Consider the following 13974-nt stretch of genomic DNA (forward strand, 5'->3'; position numbering starts at 1 on the left):
TTTTAGTTACTCTTAGGAGGGAGGTCTGGTGCTGTTTAGATGGATATTGTATAGTCAGTGTTATTCTTTTTGTCTCTTGCAGTTTTTAAAATTGGTCCTTAGGTTTATAATCTTTGGATTTTAGCTACAAACATGCTGAGTAGAGATTATCTAATCATGTCTGTTTTAGAGGATCCAAATATATCTTAATTAATTCTGTTCAGCTATAATTTCATTAAATATGTTTTTGTGCCTTTAATTTAATCTCTTTACTCTATGGATTCTTTGATTTTGTCCATTTGCCACGTTTCAGACTTCTTAAAAGTTAGAGTCTTATTTATTTATCTATTTTGTTGATGTATAAATGTGGGCATTTTTGATTTGACCTTCAATCTTAGATATTGTGCTTTTTTTTCCAACATAATATTTTTGTTGATTATTTGAAAATTTCATATAATACATTCTGATCATACTTGCTTCTCATTCTTCCTAGGTCTACCCTCTTATTCTTGTGCCCCCTCCAAAAAAGAGAAAAATACAAAAAAAGAAAGAAAGAAAAAGTACACCAAGTCAGACATTATGTTTTTAACTTGACTTGTTGAATTTTTCATTTCAAACATTTTCCCATTTCCTCACACTTAATTTCCTTGGTGAATTTCTCTTGCACGTGACTGAATTTCTCAATCACATTGCTGTCTTCTTCAAGTACTGAGTTGACTTCCTAATTTCACTTATCTGTACATTTTATTACCTTTGAGGTCACTGATAATCTCTGTAAGTAGGTTCTTGTAGTGCCTGCCTGTACTACGTGACAGTACGGTACTACTCCTGTATTGCAGCACCTGCATTACAGGATCACTTGCGAGCCTCGGGCAAGGGCCTGGAGATTTAAACACACAAAGACACACAGGCAGAGACACGAGTCATCCTTGAAACAGGAATGTAGTGGCGTAAACGAATGCAGACAGAGTGTAAAAATATATATATAGCTTTAATGTAGAAATAGACTTACAGAACCACCGTTCCCGCGGAGACCAGGAAAGCAGAAGCGAGAAGCTGGGAGCTTGCTCGCCAAATTTATAGGCAGACATTAGCCCGAGGCGAACACGCCCCTTAAGGGGCGGGACTTATCCCTACACAGGAACGCCCCCTTTATTGTACCAGAGCCACTTATATAAGGATCCTTAACTGATAGCCACGCCCCAGCCAAACCCACCAGAAATCACTCTCCTGCCATCAGGAGTCCTGAGGGTCTCATGCTCAGAGCAGCTGCAGGCTGTCTCAGAGCAGAGGAAAACAAGTTGTTTACAAGAAATTCAGGATCTGGGGGTTCACAGCTCCCAACAGGTTTCTGAGTTCTTCCTTACATTTCAACCCTTTCAGTATCAGAAGATCTAGTTTATAGGATCTTATTGCTATAGCAGTCACATTGTCTTCAATTTCATTTCCTATGTTTCTTTACTGTGATTTCCACACCTGTGAGGATGTATATATTTTACAGTTTTATTTAAAGGTCTTCTGAAGGCGTAAGTCACAAACAATGCCACACCAATTTGGGGTTATGATTATTAGGGTGGTATTTATTTAAAGGGGAAAAAACTTACAGATCACTGTCCCAGGCAACAGCCCTCTACGCAACCAGGAAAAGAGTCAGGCGTAAGTCACAAACAATGCCACACCAATTTGGGGTTATGATTATTAGGGTGGTATTTATTTAAAGTGGAAAAAACTTACAGATCACTGTCCCAGGCAACAGCCCTCTAAGCAACCAGGAAAAGAGTCTAGTCGCCAGCGGACCAGGAAGTGAAGAGAGAGAGGAGAGGGAAGTGGCCGCTTTTGTAAAGGGAGAGAAACCACGCCCCAATGGGCTGGTACCTCAGCGGTGATAGGCTGGAGGAGTGGGAGGACCTCCCGCAACAGTCTTCTTTTTTTTAAATTTATTTATTTATTAAGGATTTCTGCCTCCTCCCCAACACCGCCTCCCATTTCCCTCCCCCTCCCCCGATCAAGTCCCTCTCCCTCATCAGCTCCAAGAGCAATCAGGGTTCCCTGACCTGTGGGAAGTCCAAGGACCGCCTACCTCCATCCAGGTTTAGTAAGGTGAGCATCCAAACTGCCTAGGCTCCCCCAAAGTCAGTACATGCAGTAGGATCAAAAACCCACTGCCATTGTTCTTGAGTTCTCAGTAGTCCTCATTGTCCGCTATGTTCAGCAAGTCCGGTTTTATCCCATGCTTTTTCAGACCCAGGCCAGCTGGCCTTGGTGAATTCCCGATAGAACATCCCCATTGTCTCAGTGTGTGGGTGTACGTATAACCCCAGCAGCACAGACATTAAGGACCTCATTGAATAAATGGGACCTTTAAAGGTCTTCTTATCTGCCTCAGCAGCAATGAATCTCCAGTACCACCCAGATAGAAGAAAACAAAGCCCTGTAACACTAGCAATGCCATACTAAATCTGATGCCAATTTAATGTAATTACTCCATCACTGGATAGTTATATGGTTTGAATATGAAAGATGCCCCACTGACCTATGCATCTGAATGCTTGGCCCCAGATAATCACTATTTTGGGAAATAGGACCTTTAGGGGCATGAAGCATGTGTTACGCAAGTGGACCACTGGAGGTGGTCTCCTGAGGGTTATAGTGTGATTCCATCTCTTTCCTGAGCACTCTCTTCTTTTGGATCCACCAAGATTTGAAAACGCTTTACCACAAGTGCTCCTGTTTAAGGACAGAGCTCTCCTAGCTACCGTCCTTTCCCTGCCATGATGGATCAGGCCCTGTGAATCCTGAGTCAAAATAAATACTTCCTCTCTTACGTTGCTTCATGCCAGGTATTTCATCACATTATGAAAAAAGTAAGCTGGGAGTGGTGGTATACACCTTTAATTCCAGCACCTGGGAGGTAGAGGCAGAAGGATGTCTGTAAGTTCAAAGCTAGTCTGGCCTACAATGTGAGTTCCAGGACAGCTAGGGCTGTTACACAGAGAAACCATGTCTTCAAAAACAAAACAAAACAAACAAAAAAACACGAAAGAAAAATGTAAATTACCTAGAAAATTGGTATTATGTGCTATATGCCATATATGACCATGTAGTTCACCCCCTCTTGGAACTGGTTTGTGGAAGGACAACTTGAGATTCAAGCTAGAGAAGAGCCAGAACAATGTAAGTAGAAACCATCATAAAGAGACTGCAGAATCCAAGAATGCTGATAAAAATGTGAACAGTAGAATCTGTGACACTGAGGTTGCAGAGGGTAACAAGATCTTTATTGGGCACTGGGCCTGGAGTCATGCTTGTACAATTTTAGTAAAGAATATAGCTGTCTTCTGCCTATACCATGAAACATGTGTGAGGCCAAGTTCAAAAATAATATAATATTTCTTTGATGGGGGGAATTGCAACATAACATAGCATTTAGGCGGTAGCTATTTTTAGTCGCTTATGTAGAACAGATTTAAAACAAAAAACAAAGCAGAAAGAAATGAAGGTGTGCATCTTAGTGAGTAAAGTAGCAAGGGAACATATATTGCAAATTGTGTGGGGAAAGCAGATGCTGACAGAGGAGCGCTAATGACCAAGAAAATTAAAGGCATGGCAAGCAAATTTTCACTGGGACAATAGAAAAGATGTCTTGAGATCAGGACCCCATCAGTCAAGTGGTCCAATCTACCCAAATGCAAATTCATTCAAGAGGAACATGGGTGAAAAAAAACCAAAAGTTCCTGAGCTGAGAGCGCTGCTACAGTGGTGCCCTGCTCACGCAGCACTCGGGCAAACATCTTCTCATGTTTACCCATGTAGGCACATTGATGCTTTAGCAGCTTGGAGGCTACTGGAGCTTGGTCTAATCACGCCCGGCTACATTTTAACCTGGCATCCAAATTTTATGTCATGAATGTAGTAATGATTTTGCAGGATTGCAGAATACAAGAGTTTTTGGATCATCTATCAAGATGGTATACAAAAGCTAATGAAGCCAAGCAGGGTGCAGAGAAGTCAGATTCCTTGGAAGAGGTTCTGAGAGGTCAGTGTGCGAAATATGAGAAGGTGAAATCAAAGTTGCCCTGGATATCCAATGGTGTTAGAGATGTCAAGAATATGGGATGTCTGCCAAAGAAAGCTGCAGGCAATGAGTGGCTCCAAGAGAGAATCCATATGTGCGGCTGGCATAATACTGAATGACTAGGTTCCCAAAGCTTATTTGAACTCAGGTAATGACATATCAATTCTACATGATAGACATTAATCTACAGGGTATGCTGTTTGATTTGGTCCCATTATTCTTTGCTATGACCCAATTCCTCCAGTTAAGAATAGGGGTTTTCCCTCTTGCTACTCTACATCATATGCTACAACTTGTTTTCTTATTTATTTATTTATTGTGTTTATTTATATTTATTTATTTGATTTTTCGAGACAAATTTCTCTGTATAGTTTTGGAGCCTGTCCTGGAACTCTCTTTGTAGACCAGGCTGGCCTTGAACTCACAAAGTTCTGGGATTAAAGGCATGCACCAGTGATGGAGGAAGGTCTTTGGCTAATAAAGGCACTGCCCTGGCCCATTTTATTGGTTAGAGGATAGGTGGGAGGAGTAAACAGAACAAAATGCTGGGAGGAAGAGGAAGTGAGCTCAGAGACTCCACCGCTCTGCTCTCAGGAGCAGACGCCTCAGGGAGACGCCATACTTCCAGCTCCCAGGCAGACACATGCCATGAAGCTCGACCCAGGATGGACTAGGCTAGAATCTTCCCGGTAAGACCGGTGCTCACCGATTATTAGAGATGAGTTGATCGGGATATCAGAATTAGCCAGTAAGGGCTAGGGCAGAAGGGCCAAGCAGTGATTAAATGAATACAGTTTGTGTGTTGTTATTTCGGGCATAAGCCAGCCGGGCAGGCGGCTGGGGTGCCAGGGACGCAGCCCCGCCGCCCTTATTACTTCATATGGCAATGATGGAGGAAGGTCTTTGGCTTATAAAGGCACTGCCCTGGCCCATTTTATTGGTTAGAGGATAGGTGGGAGGAGTAAACAGAACAAAATGCTGGGAGGAAGAGGAAGTGAGCTCAGAGACTCGACCGCTCTCCTCTTGGGAGCAGACGCCTGAGAGAGACACCATGCCCCATGCCCTGCTCCCGGGCAGACACGCGCCATGAAGTTCCGACCCAGGATGGACTAGGCTAGAATCTTCCCGGTAAGACTGGTTCTCACAGATTATTAGAGATGGGTTGATCAGGATATCCGAATTAGCCAGTAAGGGCTAGAGCTAAAGGGCCAAGCAGTGTTTAAATGAATACAGTTTGTGTGTTGTTATTTCGGGGCATAAGCTAGCCAGCAGGCGGCCGGGGTGCTGGGAACGCAGCCCCGCCACTCTTATTACTTCACACCAGCACCACCTGGCTATTTAGGATCTCATAGCTAAGAGTTTCAGAAGGGACTGTGGACCTTTGAGCACTGTTGGAAGTTGTTAGGACAATGTGGACTTTTAATGTTACAGTGAATTCATTTTACATCACTAGATGGTTATGAATCTGGGGATACCAAAAGCCTCGTGTGCTGATCCCAAACAGGTGATACTATTTAGGAAGATTTATTTAGAACTGAGTGGGGTGGGGCATGGCTGAGTTGAGCCACTGGGGCACTGAAGGTAACCTTCAGGGTTATCGTCGCTCTATTTTTGGCCCACCAAGGTAAGAACAATCTGTGCCCCAAGCTCACACTGTCACAGATGAAGCTGTTCCAGCCACCATACTTTCTTTGCTGTGATCGACTGTGACATTTGAATCAGCAAATGTAAGTTGATTCTTCAAGTCCTATTATAGTAGCATTGCTAGCTTGTGGAGGAAGCATATTGTCATTTTTGGTTGTTCATGTCCCCATACCCCTGGGATCTAGGCATCTGGCATTATGATGTTTGTGGTATTTCTTGGTGTGTCTGGCCTTGCATTTGTTGTGTAGTGTTTTCTTCTGTGGTTGCTCTTGCTCCAACCTGATGGGTTGTGGACCAGAAGAGTGATGCTTGGTTCTTAGTATTGAGGTTACTCTGGATTTTAGGATTTAGATTCTGAGTCCCAGAGCTGAGGCTCTGGTTGGAGCTCTGGGTTTGGACTCCAAGCAGTCCCGGATTGGTGTGGAGGGTGTAATGGGTGATAAGCGAGCAGGCAGAGAAGAGGGCTGACTCTGGAGTTCCTTAAGTGGAATTTTGGGTCTGGCTTCATGAAGTGGGAAGAAACAGAACTAGTGGTACCCTGCTTCTGGCCGAGGATGACAGTGAGTCCAAATGGGATGTAGGAGGAGGGGCTGAGGTGGGTAGTTGTTGTAATCCGAGCGGAGCTGCGAGCTGCATTCCTGCCACTTGGCTAGCTCTTCCCGAAATAATTACGCGGAAACTGTATTCTTTTAAACACTGCCTGGCCCATTAGTTCCAGCCTCTTATTGGCTATCTCTTACATATTGATCTAACCCATTTCTAATATTCTGTGCAGCACCATGAGCTGGCTTACCAGGAAAGATCTTAACCTGCGTCTGTCTGGAGTGGGAGAATCATGGCGACTCTCTGCCTCGACTTCTTTCTCCCAGCATTCTGTTCTGTCTACTCTGCCTACCTAATTTTCTGTCCTATGAGGGCTAAGGCAGTTTCTTTATTAGTTAACCAATGAAAGCAACAGATAAGATACAAGACCCACCTCCATCAGGTAGTCAGAGGCAGATCTAACAGGACTCTGGTGAGGCCAAAGTGGAAGAGAGGAAGGAGGATACAAGTAGCCTACCTGGTCCAAGCCAAGTATAGAGTCCCTGGGAAAGCAGTTCTGCAGGTTCCTGGGGACTCAAGTCACATGGAGGAATGGCTGAAGGGGGTAGGGAGGAAGAACAAGGGGGATACATGTTTGTACCACAGGGACTTATCTTTTTATATTGTTACAATAAGAAACACTAAAGCAATCCAAGATTTGATAGGTTCATAAAGCTTTACTTTCTTTTTTATTTACTTAAAAATTTAAATAAAATTTTAATTAAAGTATAAACACACTGCTTTCTTCACTCTAAGCCTTAGTATCTTTTTAGTTGTTAAAAGTTTACTTTTCATAGAAAATTTTCTATAAAATGCAGTGTATCCTATAATTCATAACTTTTTATCTTATTTGCTTTCTCCCTAGCTAGAACTATCTTCTAAATCTAGGTGATCTAAAGCACGTTCAGTTCATCACAGTCCAACATTTTTGAAGTATTGTAATCACCAGTCACTTTGAATGGAATCAAAGCCACATGTGTGGGGTGACCCTTGAGGACAAGAGTGTATTATTCCTGCACCTTATTTGTGTGCCTATGGCTTGAGAGGATAGATGGCCAAGCTGTTTGCTATGTGGTTACTATGTTATGTGGTTTACTACTTAAGTTCATGCTCAAATAGACATCTGGAATGGGTATTTGCCCACTGATGTCCTGTGGCTAGTAGTGCCATGGTAACCATTTTTGAATTTTATCCTTTAGAACTCACTGGAGCTTCAAGTCTCAGCTCTGGTTTGTTTTCATGCTTAGTGCATGGATCATTGGTCATAGAAGGATGTTCCAACTTGCGGTTTGTTTAATTGTCTATAATCATCAAATGTCAGAGATAAAGAATTAATATACTTATTCAATTTGTAATCCCACCCTCTCTCCTCGCTATCAAAGTGATAATGAGTTGGAATGTAGCTCACTCAGGAAATTGCTGCACAAACCAGAGGACCTTAGTCCAGACCCTCAGCACTCTTATGAAAGCTGGTAATGAGGACACATGTCTAAAACTCTCAGATGGAAAAGATGGAGACAGGAGGGTTCTTGGAGCTCATTAGACCACCAACCTAGTTGCACTTATGAGCTCCAGGCTCAGTGAGAGACCCTGTTTCAAAAATAATGTGGAGGTGAAGACACCTGATGTTGTCCTCTAGACTCCACATACATGTGCACACACATGCATTTATATATACATGCACATATACCATATACACAAAACATAACATTGCTGTTTTCCTTTTTCCTTCTTTCATTTAATTTTTATTGTACCCTGGTGTACATTACCTGGTTAATTAAGAAGAGAATGTTTGATTCTACCATTTTCTTTCCTCTCACAGTATGAAATCAACTCATCTGATTAATCTGATTTTCTTTTTCCTTTTAAACTAAAACAAGAAGATCAATCAGGAAAAGAGAAGAACTCATCACCCCTCTTTTCAGGTGTTCATATTCATTAGAAGGGATTGTTTCTTGTAGAGACAAAAACGTATTTTAGGATTATTTGGTGGGAGCCTTGGGGACAGCATAGCCATCCCTTGCCAGGGAGTATATATTTCAGAATCATACCAATTCATTAGTAGTCAGTCCTGAATAATTAGTGGTAGTTAGAGAATGGAATAGTGATTTTAATAAAGTTGATTTTTTTAAAAGCCAAGAAAAGAGGCAGTGCTGTTTTAAGAGGTTGTTCCATCCACAGAGACTGGTAGTGTTTCTGCAGCGAGGGATGTGAATTGTACATAGGGTATTTGCATATGCAAGGGGGTTATCCACTTCCCAAAGGGCCCATTGGTTGTGTGAAGTACAAGACTACGGAGGAGTGTGTTGATCACTAGGAAAGTGGTGTCTCTAACTAGAAGCTGGAAAAGGATGACAATCCTTCTACAGATCAGATGGGCATTGTGGCAGGGAACCAGGCACTAGCAATGTTTCTGGAAGCAAGAAATTCCAGTGTGCATCCATGAGGGATGGTGAGGTAGAATGGGAGGGAGCTGACCAAGTTCTCAAGGAATGGAATGATTTGCGAGACTTCCTGAAGAATCCCCACACACTCCATGTGACAGCATTTGGATGTCTGTGACAGCAGTTACAATGGAGGAGTAACAGCTGCAGCGGTGTTAGCAGAGATGGCCTTGCCCTTCCCTCTTTTCTTCTTCAAGGCTCTAAACCAAAGAGGGGAAGGTGACATTCAGAAAAGGACAGCAGAAAAGAGGAGGAGGAGGAGGAGGAGGAGGGGGGGGGGGAGGAGGTTCTGCTGTCTTCCAAGTGCTGAGCAGCCTCAGCTGAAGATCAGAGAACTGAGCTCCATCAAGGAGTTAAGTCCATTTCATTTTATTGCCCTGACTAATGCAATACCTGAACCCAACTGTAATGCTCTAAGTTCTGCCCAAAGTGTTCTTAAAAGACTGGCAAGGGATATTTGATATAATTTGTTTAGTAGCCAAGAACAGAGAGAAACAAAAACCTTTCGTCTGTGTGTACACCACTGAATCAGATTGCTCAATGCCACAGGACTGACTTTCCCTGTTCCTGATCGCCTCTAGGATTTTAATCTTCTACCATTTGGATTCTAGGCTAGGTAATTCAGCTTGCTATTCTCTCTGTTGGGAAGGTCCTTTCCTGTATATGAAAAAGACTGGCATCTGTCTTCCTTGGGATGTACATCAAATGTCCCTCTCTCAGACAGCTTTTTCCTTTTCCCATAGATCTGCTTCCCTATGCTCCTTTCCTCATTCTGTTCGTCACTTTCACTGATCATTTTAATGTTGATTTGTTCATTTTTTTTATTGGCACTGAAGAAATCTCCATGTATCTCAGTACCACTCAATAAACACCAATGAATAAGTAGGACAAACCGCAATAATTCAAGAGAACATTGAGATTACTGGTAAACAGAAAAAGAAAAGAACACAAGGTTCTGCTCTTTCAATTATAAACCGGTAGCTATGACAGAATTAACAAGATTTCTACCTCCCTGGAGGAAGATGCCCTTGGACCAACTCTGTGTTCCTTATGTTGAAATCATTTGTTCTAGACAGCAAAATGAAATAACATTTTGCATTTACTGTGCATCAGGTACTTTTAGATATGGCTCATTTACTTATGTAAAAACTCATTGAGGTCATTGTTTCTATTGGAGACTCAGAATCAAAAACTGGGTTATCCAGATGGAATTTGTTGCGATAGATTGCATCAGTCTCTTTGATCCCTATGTCCACAGTCTCTGCCCTATCCTGGAATTACTTTTTATCCTAAAGCATGCAGGCCACTAATGACATCATGAATGGCATCATCAATGGTGGTGGAATTAAAATGCTTCTAACTCAGACTAAATTTGGTTATAGAATCAAGGGCTCAGGATAAAATGTCTTGGATTTGTTTAATGTGGATTATTTGGGCAGAAGCATCCAAAGCCTTGAAGAACATAAACGGTGAAGACTTTCCCTGGCTGGCTGAGCTAAAGATGGTCTGTCTATTAATTTGCTGGGACATGTCCTAATGGGAGCAGGATAGAAGCCAGGCCAGGGACTAGTCTTGGATGGTTTCTGGGAAGGTGTCCCCAGATCCCCAACAGCTGCTGAATAGGAGCCATACTCCAGAGTTGTCTCAATCAGAGGTGATGTTAGGAGCTCCCATTCTTTCCTTCCCGACGCAGGCAAGGAGAGCTATGGGAAGATGGATGCAAACTTACAGGTGCCTCTGACCCAGGGCTCGTGAGTCCTAAGTCATGTCAGGATTCCAGCGTGTCTTTGAAAATAATCCCACCCACAGGAATATCAGGGCAACAATTCACTAAAACCTGAGAAAAAATATGGGGATCGTAGGAGATGTTTCAATAAATATGGGGGACAGACTGCCTAGTTTCTACTCTATTGACTCTGTCTCAGTGCAAAGGGAAATTAAATAAATTCCTCTTGCTGAAAACAAACTTGAACTGGTTATGAATTGGTTATTTAATTTCTGTCCCAGATATAATTCTTCTCACCTGGGTAATTTGAAATGAAGATGCAGGTGACAGAGTGACTATGGAATTGGCGTTCAGTACAAATAGCATGTTTCTAGCTGAGGCTTTGGGCTTAAGGAGCTAGGAATCCAGGAAAGGCGGTTAATGGTTCACACAAACCGACTGCACTCTGACCCCAGCTTTATCGTCTCCATCTTTCTGAACCTCAGGACTTTATTGCCAGGGGCCAAACGCTGTTAAGGCAATCTTCTTTCCAGCTGCTTCTCTGAACAGAGAGCATTTATAGTCCTTTCATTATTCCCAGAGAGACAACATTTCTATTCTGCAGTTTTCTGATCTTCGCTCCCAGTTCCCCCCTTTGACATAGTGGCAGTCTTTTACTTTCGTGTTCTTTAGTTCTGCCCCGTCTCATGTCTCTGTTTTCACATTACCATCTTGCTTATTTTCAGAGAAGGCTTAAATAGGCGACAAGCTCAGCACAACAATCAACTTTAGTTTCTTTGTATCCCTTTCCAGATCTAATGCTGTCATTTCCTTTGGAGCCGAAACTGCTTCCTAATAACCCAGCCTATTTTCTGTCCATTTTTATTGCAACTCAAATTGACTTAACAGACAATCAGAAATTTTAAGTAGCTTTAAGAACAGTGGAATCAAATTCATAGTTATTTCCCAGAGTTGAGCTCAATATATAGCTATTTTTCAGAAATGATTCCTCATCTCAGAAAAGGTAAGCATAACATTTGAGATAATGTTCATATACATCTTACAAACTGGCAGTTAAGCAGTACGTGTTGAAGTTCTTCTGGTGGTTAATTTTATGTTTCAACTTGTAGCTGACTCTTAGTGGATAGTTGGTTAGTCAAGCATTCTGGATATTTCCACAAAAGCAGTTTTTAAATTTATTTATTTATCAGTGTGTGTGTGTGTGTGTGTGTGTGTGTGTGTGTGTGTGTGAAAGTGGATGTAGTCCGGAAGAGCACTTTGGACATCTTTCTCTCCTTCCAACATGTGCGGATTCCTGGGATTGAACTCAGAACATCAGGGCTTGGCAGTAAACGCCTTCATACCTTGAGCCCTGAGCATTTTGCAAGCCATGGAAGCACTTTTTTTTTTTTTTTTGGTGAGGTCAATATGTAAATTGGTAGACTTTGGAGTAAATCAGATTGCCCTCTTATAACATGATTGAGCATCTTCCAATTAGTTAAGGTCAGAGAAAGGTTTCCCTCAGTCAGGGGATTGCCTTTGGACCACAAGTCTGTGTAGTTGACGGTAACTCTTGTCTGGGATCTAGATTGGTGACTTACCCTATTGAAGATGGGCTTATTTAGCTTGTAAAATAGTATGAGCCAGTTCCCCCCCCCCCCCACGTATAATCCTGTGGTTCTGTTCTCTGGTGGGCTCTGACAATGCACATAGCCACATTATCCTACAGTAGTCTCTCATACACATGGACACTCACCTTTACACCCAGTAGAGGCCTGAAATCACACATAGTACTTGGTCTCATTTGTGCTAGAGTTTTTCTTCCATGGCTCGAAGCATTGCTATTCAGTCTCAGACAGAGTTAACATGCCTTTTGGTGTTTATATCACTATTCTCATGCTTCAGAGCAAGAAATAGGTAAAGTAAGATTACGTGTACATAAACTCTGCACCATTGCAACTGTTGATCTGATACAGTGGTTTGCAACCTTCTTAATGCTGTGACCCAAGAATACCCTCATTGTGGTGACTCCCCAATCATAAAATTATTTTCATTGCTACTTTATAACTGCAATTTTGCCACTGTTATGGATAGTAATAAAAATATTTTTTGGGAGTTAAAAGTTTGTCAAAGTGCTCATGACCTGCAGGTTGAGAACCACCAATTTGATTAACTCAAACAGCTACTAAGACAGTAGTAGGGGAGCAGAAAGTATAGCACAGATATGCTGTACAAGGGGATAATTTACATCTTAGGGCATAGACTGAAACATTCATATGTTGTACCTAAGGATTTTTTGACAATTCAAACTTGCTAAATTAAGTCAAACCAGTGATAAGGTAGAATAATAAAACATATGGAACTTTTATTCTCTGTTTTGAGTTCTGTTTGCTCAGCTGTCTCTTACAGCTCATCCTTCACCTGCTATTGAGACTTCCTTACATTGTTAAAAGAAAAAGTTCTCTCTTGTCCTTTTACTTGATAGATGCTTACATCTCAGCGCTTGCCATCCTATAACATAGTTTATCTATACCTCTTCCTTGTCACATGCCCTGCCTATAATATATTATTGTTTTTTAACTGAAGAATGGAACTTGAGGATATGTAATGTTCGTACATGTGAGGCCAATCTAATTTTTTGAACATCTGATCATTAGCATTCTCAATAAAGGTAAGCCATAATTATTTATTTATTATCTTACAAACAGAATTTTGTTTTCAGTTTCTTGCCTTCAAGAAAATAAAAACATCAGGAGAGGTTTCTTTTCTATGAAAACAGGTGTTTTAAGTGGATTTCCAGATGTAGAATTTCTGGGGTGTTTGGTATTGTCTAAATGATCAACTCTCCACAATAATACCCACAAAACACTTATTTGTCTTTATTGCTTACATTTGTTTCTGGCTTTCTTGGGTTCAGGTGGGAGATTCTTGTCTAAAACTTATCATATCACTAGAAGGCTCAAGTTGGCTGACATCCAGAAAGGATCTGTCACTCATACACACGGAGCCTTATTTGGCATGGACTAGAGCTGGTTGGGGCTGGGTAATCACCTTTCTTTCTCTACATGGTCATCCTGCGCTTCCTTGTCTCAGAGAATGGAGACTCGAACAGCTGATTTTCCAAGCAGGGAGGTGCCAGGGAAGTTTGCCATGGCTCAGCCTAGAGGTACTGAGCACTGCGTATTTTCATTCTGTTTGTTAAAGACAAAGGTGCAATAAAAGGCAAAAGATTTAAAGATCTGAAGAGCACAGAAGCCAGGGCCATTTCCAGTGTTGTAGCCATTTCTTCTCATATTTACTGCCACATTCCTGCTATTCTATTTTTAGTTCTCATGAATGCACTCTGTTTATTCATTCCATAAGTATGCATTGATCACATACTCTCTGCAGGTACTATTAATGACCAAAGGGGACAAAAAGCTTGCTTAGTTACAGTGGAGAGAAAGGAAAGATACGAGCCAACAAAAATGATAATAAAACAATTTTATAGTGTGGGGGAGAGTTGAAGGCTCTGTGTGCAACAGAGAATATAAAGTATGATAAGG

Source organism: Microtus oregoni, unplaced genomic scaffold (assembly GCF_018167655.1).
Source record: "Microtus oregoni isolate MIOR12 unplaced genomic scaffold, Mior012 000110F_ref0000174, whole genome shotgun sequence".
In the NCBI taxonomy this organism is placed as follows: domain Eukaryota; kingdom Metazoa; phylum Chordata; class Mammalia; order Rodentia; family Cricetidae; genus Microtus; species Microtus oregoni.